Source organism: Pelophylax lessonae, assembly GCF_965119305.1.
Source record: "Pelophylax lessonae genome assembly, chromosome: 3".
In the NCBI taxonomy this organism is placed as follows: domain Eukaryota; kingdom Metazoa; phylum Chordata; class Amphibia; order Anura; family Ranidae; genus Pelophylax; species Pelophylax lessonae.
Genome location: NC_138770.1, coordinates 107454105 through 107467543, shown reverse-complemented (window position 1 = coordinate 107467543; position 13439 = coordinate 107454105). Strand labels below are relative to the sequence as shown.

At 45.6% G+C, this 13439-nt stretch overlaps 1 protein-coding gene across 1 annotated transcript in view; it reads right to left on the bottom strand.

Annotated features, from left to right (window-relative positions):
* Positions 1-13439, bottom strand: part of MMUT (methylmalonyl-CoA mutase) — a 174421-nt gene that overhangs the window by 75653 nt on the left and 85329 nt on the right. The gene's annotated exons all lie outside the window — the stretch shown is intronic.

Sequence of the window (13439 nt, the reverse complement as noted above, 5' to 3'; positions counted from 1 at the left end):
GGCTATATTTTTTTTTTCCTGTTCTGTTACCTTATTTTAGTACATAATTTGTTTTACCTCCTCGTTCTGCGGCCGTGGCGCCGTACGTCACTTCCGTCTTTGCATTGGGTCCTGGGAGAGGTTTGTCATCAATCCCAGGAGGCAACTTCCTCCGATGTTGCCGTCGCTATGGAAACCCAACCCACAAGCGACATTACCGATCGCAATATACAGCGCAGGCGCGATATTGCCAGGTGCATTCTGGGTAGCTAGCTTGCACGGAATACAGGAAGTGGGACAAAGCGGCTTCAGATGCCCACACTTGAGATGGCCACGATCTGCAAGCATTTTTAAAAGTAAGAAATTCTTTACAATCAAATACTGTTCTAGTTATAAATCAGAGAATAGTGTTAAAGTACATGGCGATGTATTAGTATTAAAGGGGTATTTTTTATTTTAAAAAATAATTTTTCGGCCGGAACACCACTTTAAAAGTATGTCTGGGGAAAAAAAAATTACATATACAGTACTGTGCAAACGTTTAACCACTTGCCGACTGCCGCAAGTACATATACTGCGGCAGTCAGCCCCTCACAGGCAAAGTGACGTACCGGTACGTCACTAGCCTGTGAGGCTCTGGGGAGCGGGCGCAGTCACGGACCCCCTCAGCGCGTGCGAGCAGCGGACCCGATGTCCGCCGTTCACTCACGATCGTTCGTGACAGCGGGAGAAAGGCAGGCGGCTAATGTAAACAAAGCCGCCTGTCATTCTCCCTTGTATAACAGTAGAGATCATACAGTCCTGCTATGTAGGACCGTAGATCTCTGCTGTTACATGAAAAGCCACATCCAATCACAGTTAGAATTACGCCCCTAGGGACACACACAGCCCCTCCCTCTCAAAAAAAGTTAACCCCTTCACTACCAGTGTATTTTTACAGTAACAGTACATATGTATAGCACTGATTACTGTAGTAATGTCACTAGTAACCCCAAAAGTGTCAAAAATGTCAGTCAAGGGTCCGATCTGTCCGCCCCAATGTCGCAGTACCGCAAAAAAAAAAAAAAAAAAAAAATGAGCCACCATTACGCGTTAAAAAAAAAAAACAACAAAAATCTTTCCCTTTGTTAGTAAGCGCAATAACTTTTGCGCAAACCAATCAAAATACGCTTTTTGTGATTTTTTTTTTTTACCAAACATATGTAGCATAAAACAAACATTTTGAATTTACATTTTTTTTTTTTGTGAATTTCATATAATAAAATGTGAAAAATATTGTTATTTTTGCAGAATCGTTTTTTTTTTTTTTTTTTTCGTTTATAGCGCATGATCAAAAAAAAAAAAAAAAAAAAAAAAAATCGCACAGGTGATCAAATACCACAAAAAGAAAGCTCTGTTTGTGGGGAAAAAAGGACGTCAAATTCGTTTAGGTACAGCGTTGCACGACTGCGCAATTGTGCGTTAAAGTCACGCAGTGCCGAATCGCAAAATACCCCCTAGTCAGGGAGGGGGTAAAATCTCCCGGGGCTTAAGTGGTTAAGGGAAGGGGGATAAGAAATGCTGTAAAGTACAGGTAGGTCATTCCAAACATCTTAGAGGACTAACCACAGATCATCTGTGGATGTAGGCTGCCTCAAATCCTTCATGCAGTCTCTTCATGTAATCCCAAACAGACTTGATAATGTTGAGATCAGAGCTCTGTGGGGGCCAAATCATCACTTCCAGGACTCCTTGTTCTTCTTTACACTGAAGATAGTTCCTAAAGTGTTACTAAACCCAGGACCCTGCAGTCACTATATCTGGTCTCCCACAGTACACAGAACATGGAAATGCAATTATTTTAGTAAATAATAACAGCGAAATACCTTTTCTCATCAGCAGTTCGAGCAGTATTGTGACTTCTATCAGTGCCTGGTTAAAGCTTGTAGGAGGGGGTTTTCATACTGCACTGGCTGTCCAATCATAATGCAGGACCCTTGGCCCTTTGTCTGGACAGTGCTGTTTGGTCCTGTACTGATCACATGCACTCTCCCAATAAAAAGAATACACACCAAACTGAGCATGTGCAGCCTGACTCTGCTAACTCTGTCTTATCCAGCCATGTTATGGGGACAACGCAAGAAGAGGAGGATCTGTGTATACAGGATCAAACAGCCTTTTTACACAATACAAAGGATTAGTAACACTTTGGTGACATTTGCTGCATGTTTTGGGTCGTTGTACTGCTGCAGAATAAATTCTATCTGTATTTCTCAGCATTGAGGACACCATTGATCGGGCAACATTGAGGACCACAGACACAGTGGTCAACCAAGGAAGCTTAATGCGGCAGATGAAAGACACGTCATGCTTACTTCACTTCAACATCACAAGATGTCCAGCAGCACCATCAGCATAGGACTGGAGGAAACCAGTGGGACCCAGGCACACCCAACGACTGGGGTGCAGAAAAATGGCAGCAGGTGCTCTGGACTGATGGGTCAAAATTTGAAATATTTGGCTGTAGCAGGAGGCAGTTTGTTTGCGAAGGGCCAGAGAGCGTACAATAATAAGTGTCTGCAGGCAACAGTGAAGCATGGTGGAACCTTCCCAGGAGGTATCTGTATGGTTGGGGGCTAAGTCACTACTGTCTCCAGGGAAACCATGACGTGCATGAGAAAAAATGTGGGTAAAGCAGAAAAACATTACATCGAAAAAAAACAAACAATGTTAGGCGATTTGACATCAGCATGCAGAAATACATTCTGATGTGAAATTTAGGGAAAGGAGGAAGGTCCATTTTAACCACTTTACCACCGGAGGATTTTGCTGTCTTACGTCTGGGCCACTTTTTGCGATTCAGCACTGTGCGACTTTAACTGACAATTGCGCGGTCATGCGACGCTGTACCCTAACGAAATTTATGTCCCTTTTTTCCCACAAACAGAGCTTTCTTTTGGTGGTATTTGATCACCTGTGCGATTTTTACTTTTCGCGCTATAAACAAAAAAAGAGCGACAATTTTGAAAAAATAATATTTTTCACATTTTTTTTATATGAAATTCCCCCCCATAAAAAAATGTAAAAATCAAAATTTATCATTTTAGGCCAATTTGTTTTCTGCTACATATTTTTGGTAAAAAAAATCACAATAAGCGTATTTTGATTGGTTTGCGCAAAAGTTATTGCGTTTACTAAGGGAAAGATTTCTGTCGTTTTTGGTGTTTTTTTTTTTTAACGCGTAATGGCGGCGATCTGCGTTTTTTTTTGCGGGACTGCGACATTGCGGCGGACAGTTCGGACCCTTGACTGACATTTCTGACACTTTTGGGGTTACCAGTGACATTTCTACAGTAATCAGTGCTATAAATATGCACAAACATGGAAGGGGTTCATTTTATTGGAGAGGGAGGGGTTAATGTATGCCTGGTGCTTACTAACGTGTGTGGGGGGAGGTGACTGTGTGACACAGGGACAGATCTCAGGTTCAGCTATGCTGAACCCTGCAATCTGACCCTGCCTGTCACTTCGGAGATCCGCCCGCTCTGTTTACACAAGCGGGCGGATCTCCAGACTCGATTCCCCGACGATCGGGGAAGAGCAGCGGCGATCTCCTCCCCTGGCCCGACTCCCGCTGTTTTCAGTCACAGTTGTTTTCAGTTCAGCGCGCCGCCGAGAAGGGGGGAGTGTCTGCCGACGTAGGTCTACGTCGTCAGACCTACAAGAGCCACTTTGCCGCAGTAGAGCTCTAGTGAGCAGCGGCAAAGTGGTTAAATGAGGGATCCTTCAGGGGGTCATATCCTACTGCCAACAAATCCAAATGGTTCATTTTAAAGTGTATCTACAGCCATATTGTTAATTTGGATATAGTGGTAAGAACTTAAAACCACTTTCTAACCAAACCAAGTGGATCTCAGATAACCCTGAATGTTGAGGACAGTCCAGTACTAAAATGATCGTTCTTGGACAATTATTCTGTAGAGGGACAAACCTCTAAAGCAAATGTCAGTCCTGTGACTGAAGTACATGGAGATCTCGGAGACTGTTTGCGGCATTTTCCACGGCTCATCACTAGAACGGTCTTGTGATAATCACATGAAGCTGCAATCATCCACCTCCGACCATAAGCGTACTCACAGCTACATCTGGCATCACAAAAACCATCAAGTGAATAGGGAAGGAAGAAATGTAACCACAAATCAAAAGTTCTTCCTCACAGTGACACAAAGCTGCCCCAAACTGCCTTTCCCCAGGGTAAGGATCTTAGTATTCAGTTTACAATTGCAAAGCTTCATTGATACTCTAACAGTCGAAAGACATACTGTATAAAGTACATTTCAACCCAATCACCAACATCTCATAAAAGTGTTAACATGTTCATATAAACTTCAAAAGAACATTTTCAAGGTTTTCATTGAAGCTTACAATAAAATACTTGGTGATCCTGCCATTAAGGTTCTTATTCTGTTGTAGAATGACAACGTTCTGTCCCTATCTCCCGATATGGTTTCTGGGCTACCCTGTTACAAAGGATTCTGATGGAGACTACAAGTGGCAATTTGAGCACATTATGCAGACCATTGTTGTCCACTGATGGGTCACGGTCTTCATCAGAAAACCCTCTTCCAGAAATGCCATGAAGCCTTAACCACTTTACCACTGGAGGATTTTGCTGTCTTATGTCCAGGCCACTTTTTGCGATTCGGCGCTGTGCGAATTTAACTGACAATTGCGCGGTCATGCGACGCCGTACCCAAACAAAATTTATGTCCTTTTTTCCCCACAAACAGAGCTTTCTTTTGGTGGTATTTGATCACCTGTGCGATTTTTACTTTTTGCGCTATAAACGAAAAAAAAAAAAAAAAAGAGCGTTTATTTTGAAAAAAATAACAATATTTTTAAACATTTTTTTATATGAAATTCCCCCCCAAAAAAATGTAAAAATCAAAATTTTTTTAATTTTTGGCCAATTTGTTTTCTGCTACCTATGTTTGGTGAAAAAAAAAAATCACAATAAGCGTATTTTGATTGGTTTGCGCAAAAGTTATTGCGTTTACTAACTAAGGGAAAGATTTCTGTCATTTTTGGTGTTTTTTTTTTTAACGAGTAATGGCGGCGATCTGCGATTTTTTTTGCTGGACTGCGACATTGCGGCGGACAGATCGGACCCTTGACTGACATTTTTGACACTTTTGGGGGTACCAGTGACATTTCTCCAGTAATCAGTGCTATACATATGCACTGTTACTGTAAAAATGACACTGGCAGGGAAGGGGTTAATTTTATTGGAGAGGGAGGGGTTAATGTATGCCTGGTGCTTACTAACGTGTGTGGGGGGAGGTGACTGAGTGACACAGGGACAGATCGAATGTTCAGCTATGCTGAACACTGCAATCTGTCACTGTTTGTCACTTGGGAGATCCGCCCGCTTTGTTTACACAAGCGGGCGGATCTCCAAACTCGATTCCCCGACGATCGGGGAAGAGCAGCTCCTCCCCTGGCCCGACTCCCGCTGTGACTGAAAACAGCGGGAGCGCGCCTCCGGCGGCGCGCGAGCGCCGCCTACAGGGGGAGGAGTCCAGCTACGTAGGTCTAAGTCGCTGGACGGAATCGAGCCACTTTGGCAAGTGGATAAAAAAGATGTTTTGTAGTGGTTCATAAATAGTAGTTTATAAAGCAAAGGACTTTGGCCCCATTCGCACAGGGGTTCAGCCTTGCTGAATCTACTGATTGCGGTGACTGGGATTGACAGCTGTGTGCGGACCGATGTGACTGCTAAGTGGCCAAATGCTGGGGTAAGCCCTCAATAAACATTGGCTATTTTTAACCACTTCTGGACCAGGCCTTTTTCTGACACTTGTTGTTTACAAGTTAAAATCAGATTTTTGGCTAGAAAAGTACTTAGAACCCCAAAACATGATATATTTGTTTTTTTTAGCAGAGATCTTAGAGAATAAAATGGAGATCGTTGCAATATTTTTTTTATCACACCGCATTTGCGCTGCGGTTTTACAAGCGCAATTTTTTGGGGAAAAAAAATCACTTTTTTTAATTAAAAAATAAAAAAACAGTAAAGTTAGCGCAAAGATAATATTACGCCAAGTAAATAGATACCCAACATGTCATGCTTCAAAACTGTATGTTTTGTAGAAAGAAAGCGGCACCTCCAGTCGTAGGAAACTTGAGTTTATTGTGAAATCAAAGGTCCAACACCGAACTTGCGTACAAGACAAACTGGATTAGCAGACGCGTTTCACACCATGTAACTTGAGCATTCAAATGGGGCAGAAAGTGTATTTAAGTGACTTTGAACATGGCATGGTTGTTGGTGCCAGAGGGCTGGTCTGAGTATTTCAAAAACTGCTGATCTACTGGGATTTTCACGCACAACCATCTCTAGAGTTTACAGAGAATGGTCCGAAAAAGAGAAAATATCATGTGAGTGGAAGTTGTGTGGAGGAAAATGCCTTGTTGATGTCAGAGGAGAATGGGCAGACTGGCTCCAGATGATAGAAAGGCAACAGTAGTTTAAATAACCATTCATTACAACCAAGGTATGCAGAATACCATCTCTAAACACACAACACATCGAACCTTGAAGCAGATGTGCTACAGCAGCAGAAGACCACACCAGGTGCCACTCCTGTCAGCTAAGAACAGGAAACTGAGGCTTCAATTCGCACAGGCTCACCACAACTGGACAATAGAAGATTGGAAAAACATTGCCTGGTCTAAGGAGTCTCGATTTCAGCTGCGACATTCAGATTGTAGGGTCAGAAATTGGCATAATTAACATGAAAGCATCCATGCATCCTGCCTTGTATCAACTGTTAAAGCTGGTGGTGTAATGGTGTGGGGGATATTTTCTTGGCACACTTTGGGCCCCTTAGTACCAACTGAGCATTGTTTAAATGCCACAGCCTACCTGAGTATTGTTGCTGACCATGTCCATCCCTTTATGACTACAGTGTACCCATCTTCTGATGGCTCCTTCCAGCAGGATAATGTACCATGTCACAATAATCAAATCATCTCACCACTGGTTTCTTGAACATGACAATGAGATCACTGAACTTCAATGGCCTTCACAGTCACCAGAGCTCAATCCAATAGACAACCTTTGGGAAGGGTGGAATGGGAGATTTGTATCATGGATGTGTAGCCAACAAATCTGCAGCAACTGCGTGATGCTATCATTTCAATATGGACCAAAATCTCTGAGGAATGTTTCCAACGTCTTTATGCCACGAAGAATTAAGGCAGTTCTGAAGGCAAAAGGGGACCAACCCGGTACTAGCAAGGTGTACCTAATAAAGTGGCCAGTGAGTGTATATTCTGCAATAAAAACCCTTCCTGCCTTTTGTTTTTTTGGAGGTAAACTACTGCTTTAGGAGTGAATATTATCATAGTAATGCATGCAAATGAAAACAGAACAAAGCGATACATAAAAGCATTAATGACAGCAATCTCCTGATCACTCAGTATACAAACAGCATAATATTAAATGCCATTAGCTGTCCACAAATGGGATTTTTGACTTCCTGTAAATTCCATTTCTCTGATGTTCATTGACGGACACAGCTCCTGATATTCTTAACTATTGGTTATACTGCCTCCTACAGGAGTAGGACACTAGGCAGAAAAAAAGTCTGGCAACTCCCATGGGCTGTCCCAGGGGGTATTCTCCCTCTCTCTGCTATAGGCATTCAGTTTAGTTACAAGCAGTGTCAGGAGAATTATAACTCCACAGAGGGTTGGGTGCTGTGTCCGTCAATGAACATCAGAGAAATGGATTTTACAGTAAGTCAAAAATCCCATTTTCTCTTTCGTTCATTGATGGACACAACTCCTGATATTCTTAACCATTGGGACGTCCAAAAGCAGTGTTAAACATGAGGGGTGGGAATAGCAAAAAATTCCCAAGGCTAACTATAGCCAACCAGGTAAACAGGAGCTCAACCAAACCATCTGGAGCCCACCTGAAAAAAAAAAATACAGAAGCATCCGCAGATGCCAACACATCCACTTTATAGAACTTTGTGAAATTGAGTGCCGACGACCAGGTGGCCGCCTTGCAAACCTGAGTCATTGATGCCTGATGACTGAAAGCCCAGGAGGCACTAAGCGCCCTAGTAGAGTGTGCCTTGACAAGGAAAGGTGGAATGGGCCTGAATCACCATCGGTCTGATCCATCTGGAAATGGTCGAGGAGGAAGTGGACAACACTTTAGGAAGTCCATCCGTGAGCACAGATTCTGACTTCCTGAAAGACTCCGTAGCTACCAGGTACACCCTAATTGCCCAGACCACATCCAAGGTATGCAAGGCAATTTCCTTCAGATGTTTAGGTCTGAGACACATTGAAGACAACACGTCTTCATTCAAATGAAAAACAGAGACAACCTTTGGAAGGAACGACTGACAGGGGCGAAGAACCACCTTATCCTTGTGAATCACTAGGTAGGGTGAACGACACCCTGCGCGCAGAGGTAATAGCCACCAAAAAGGTCACCTTCTGGGACAGCGTAAGCAGGGGAATCTCCCGAAGATTCTCAAAGGTAGGCTTCTGGAGAACCGAAAGCACCAAAATTGAGATCCCAAGGCGGCAACAGAGCCCGCACTGGAAGAACCAATGTCGGACACCCTGCAGAAAGGTACGCACCTGGGAGCGTGTGGCCAAAGGTCGTTGGAAAAAGGCCTCCAAAGTCGACACCTGGCCCTTGATGGTACTTAAGGCCAATTTCTGTTCAAGAAGAAAGGTCAAGATCTGAGCCACGAGAAGGAGCGAGGATGAATCCCAAGAGACTTGCACCATGCAATATACGTCTTCCACGTAGTAGTTAGATCTTCCTAGAAGTAGATTTCCCAGCTTTCAACAGGGTAGGAATCACTGACTCAGATAAACCCCTATCTCTCAGCACCTGTCATTCAACAGCCAAGCTGTCAAAGCCAGCGACTGTAAAGCAGGATGGAAGATCGGTCCTTGGGACAGCAGATCCTCCCTCAGAGGAAGCTTCCAAGGAATGTCGGCGACCAGCCGCACCAGATCGGCTTACCATGCCCGGCGAGCCTAGTCTGGAGCCACTAAGATGACAGGAATACCTTCTGCCTTGATCCTGCGGAGAAGTCTTGGCAGAAGCTTGAGAGGAGGGAAGGTGTAAATCAGACGCTAACGATCCACGGGGCCACCAGCGCATGTGTGCCATCCGCCAGAGGTTCCCTTGACTGAGCCACAAACCTCTGCACCTTTCTGTTGAGCTGAGACGCCAACAGATTCACCTTGGGGGTGCCCCACCAGAGACACAGTTGATAAAACACCTCCGGATGAAGGGACCACTCTCCTTGGTCCAACGCCTGCCGACTGAGGTAATCCACTTGCCAATTTTCCACCCCGGAAAAAGTTTATGGAGGAGAGGGCTGGAACACCCACCTTAGAATGCCAGCTACATCCAAAAGCCGCAAGAACACTTCTTTTGCCCCCTTGGTGATTAATCTAAGCAACGGCCGTGGCATTGTCCGAATAAATGCACACTGGACAACCCTGAAGACGATTCGTCCAATGGTCTAGACACAGTCAAATCGATCGGAGTTCCGATACACTGATCGGTAACCTGGACTCTTCCAGCATCCAGATCCCCTGAGCAGACTAATCACCGAGAAGGCTTCCCCAGCCAGACAGGCTTGCATCCGTGGTGACCACTGTCCAATACAAGAAAAGTAAGGATTTGCCCAGCCGCAGCGCTGGAGAACGAAGCCACCATATCAGGGACTCCATTCCCTGACTCAGCCGAATCGGATTGTCTAGAGACTGCGGAGTCTTGTCCCAATTGGTCAGAATCTCCCTTTGCAGGAATCTCATATGGAACTGTGCAAACAGAACCGCCTCAAAAAGGTAGACACCATCAAGCCCAGCACCCGCATGCAAGTCCAGAGGGATGACCATCTGGTGGACAGCAGGAGACGAATTGCACCCTGCAATTTCTGGAGTTTGTCCAGAGGAAGGAGCACTCTGGCTAAGGCCGAGTCCAGAGTCAGGCCCAGATAGTCCAACTTCCTGAACGTAACCAGAGCAGACTTCTGAAAATTCAGAATCCAGCTGAACTCCCAGAGTTTGCATTGTGATCTGCAGGTTTTCCACCAGAGCATAAGGAGACTCCGCTCACAGAAGGAAATCATCCAAGTAGCCCAGTACTGTGATCCCCCGTCGGCGTAACAAGGCTAGCACCGGGGCTAACACTTTTGGCAAGACCCTAGGAGCAGAGACGATATCAAAGGGTAACGCCACAAACTGATAATGCTCCTCTGCCACAGCAAAGTGGAGAAAACGCTGGTGACTAGCACATATTGTAATGTGAAGGTAGGCATCCTTGATGTTGATAGAGGAGAGGAAATCCCACTGATGCAGGGATACCACCACCGTTCAAATGGACCCTATTCTGAACTTCTGCACCCGAAAGCCATCACCACCTGGGACACAAAGGAGTCCAGGACTGCCGTCAGTGCATTGATGGATGGTCGGGACCCAGAGTGCTCCGCAGAATCAGAGAGGGGATTTAGGTGGGGAGATGTGCTCCAAAGACTCCATGAGTCAACAGGGGAACCCCACAAAAAAGTGTAAAAACACTGCAAAGGGGCAGCACCACCTGGTCGCCAGACACAAGCAGCAAGCGATCCCCAGCAGAGAGGGAGAGGACCCCACCAGACTCGCCAACCAGAAGAAACAGGCACCTGCAGCCACCAAGATAATCTGCACTACACTTGTGGCGATCAGGAAGTGAAAGGATCCAGGAGTCAGCACAAGGGGATGAGGAGGGGCTCCCACCGCCAAAATCACCACCCACAAGGCTCCACAGTCATGGCTGCCGCAATTTTCAATGGCAAACCACCGCAAAACGGCCAACAGGCTACACAAACATGGCCGCAGTGTATAGAAAAACACAGGCGTGGCACCACGAGGCTTACAGGGACCCAGGAGGGAACCCAGGCCTCAAGGACACATCCAGGCAGGACGGGGGCCCTAGCAGGACCCCCACAGTCGATCGTCCGGTCCCCGGCAACGCACTCCTCCTCCCCCCCAGCACCAGTTGGCGTCCTGTCCCTCACCACAGGAAGTGGACCAGACCACTCAAAACAGCCCCAGAATGTGGGGTAGAATGGGGGACACTGGAAAGGGGGGGTGCCTAACGGGAAGGAGGGGAACCCGGGGGTTTGACCTTCCCAAAAGGGGCCCATGTCCACCCCAAAACCCTCCAGGAGGAGGGGGGGCAGCCACTCATCATACCAGGAACCAGGTGGGCACTGCTTCAGACATAACCCCTCTCCACCGAAATGGGGGGGGGGACTGTCGGCCAGGAGGAACGTTGCGACTCGGGCCAAGACCCGGTCGTGTGTGACCTTGCGAGGCGTTAACTCGCAGGCCAGCCCCCGTCCAGTGGGGCTATGTCGCGGCCGAACTAGCAGGGAGCTGAGGTCTGCGCGCACTCGCTGGCTAGACTGGGGTGACCACTGGATCTAGATTATCCAGCCCGTCGCCCCGTCCGGCAGTTATTTGTAGATCTTACAGGAAAAATCCAGGAGAAAAATGTTCTATCTAAAAAGAAAAACATTTGCTAGGACCAAAGATACTAGCAGGGAACAAGGTCCTTGCTCCTGACTAGGCAGAAAAAGTGCCTATAGCAGAGAGAGGGAGTATACCCCCTCGGACTGCCCATGGCCATAGCCAGACTCTTTCTGCCTTGTGTCCTACGCCTGTAGGGGGCTGTATAACCAATGGTTAAGAATATCAGGGGCTGTGTCTGTCAATGAACAAAAGAGAAAGAAGCGTATACATACATCACCCCACTTACATGTCTTCTGTCTGTCAGCGTGAAATTTGCTGGTTAGAGGAATGGAAATGATGTAAAACGGACGTCAGCGGTAATGTGAACACACAGCCGGGGGTAAAATGTATTCATATGACAGCTCAATCACTGCCCCTCTAGAAATGTACACAACATTGTATACAACCACAGAAATGCATATCTGAGATCTGACAACATTCTAACAATATATTGTATGCTGTGATATGGGTTTATGTCCCTTTTTTATAACACAAAACTTTACTACTTTAAACCTATATCAGTAAGCAAATTACCAAAGGGAAAAAAATACACATTACTTGGAACTAATCAATACAAGTTTTCAAAACCAATAAAAATGTTAGTTTGAAAAAAAAAAAAATACACAAATAATTTTTAATTTAAAGTGCTTGTACACCTCACCCCCTTTCACACAGCACACAGGAACAGAGTTGTGGATGTCAATCACAGGCTGTGTTCATGAGCTCCCACCCCTGTCAGCATGAGTCACTTCTGACAAGTTTTCCTGACACCAAGAGAAAAAAGGTGACAGCAGAAGAATGAAGCAGCGGACAGAAATGATACTTTGTGCTCTTAAGTGAGACATGTATACACTATACAGAGATGTGCTTTGTTCATATTTCATGTCTGAGGTTTACAACCATTTTAACAAGGTACGCAATATTGAATGTAAAGGCCGGCGGCTATTATGCCTTGTTCACACAAGCATATCTAAGGCCTTGTTCATGTGGACGCATTTAAGCGTACATCCATGCAAAGGTCCATTTTTGCCTGCACTGGATGTACAGGTTTTCCATGCATCCTCGTGTAGGCAGTCCTATTCATGTGTATTGGGATGCAGCAGCGGGTCCCAATTTGACAGCCATGCAGTTGCCTGTTCCCAAATGCAGACAGTGTATGTTTGAGGACACGCACCCTTCATGGCTGTCGAACTGGGACCAGTGGCTTTGTCCCAATAGGCTGTCGAACTGGGACCAGTGGCTTTGTCCCAATAGACATGAATGAGAACACCTGTGCATCCCTTGCAGGCAAATACAACCCTTTGCATTGATGTACAATTAGGCCTCATACATAACCATACTCGCACAGATTTTACATTTGGAGCAGTGGCTGTGTCCACACAGCCACTTCAGATAGACCCATTGCTTTCAGTTGGGAGGCACGGGGATGCATCAAACACCTGCACATCTCCTTGCGGGTAAACGAGGTATGGCCCTCCATGGGCGTATGGATAAGGTCAAGGATAAGTCTGTGTGAACGAGGCTTTAAAAAAGTCAAATAGCCCTGCTTCCACCTATAATAAAGACATGGCACTTGGGTTGTAGATAAGGTCCTAACCTGTCCTTGGCTCCCACCAAGGTGTCAGGTGGTGCCAGTAAAGATTTTTTAAATATCAGTTGTTAAAAATTGAACTTTTTTTTTTTGGCATGCTCTAGCTTGGATCCATGCGATTGTGTTGTGGAAATCATTCTAAAGCAGTGGCTTCCAAGAAAATCCATAATCAAATCTTCCTTCAAGTGGAAGATTTCCGTTTGTGGTATAGACGAACAGCATGGATTGTAAACTACACAGCCTGTTCCCCAGAGAACACCGAGGGCTGCAGAGGTGTCTGTATGTCTGAGAT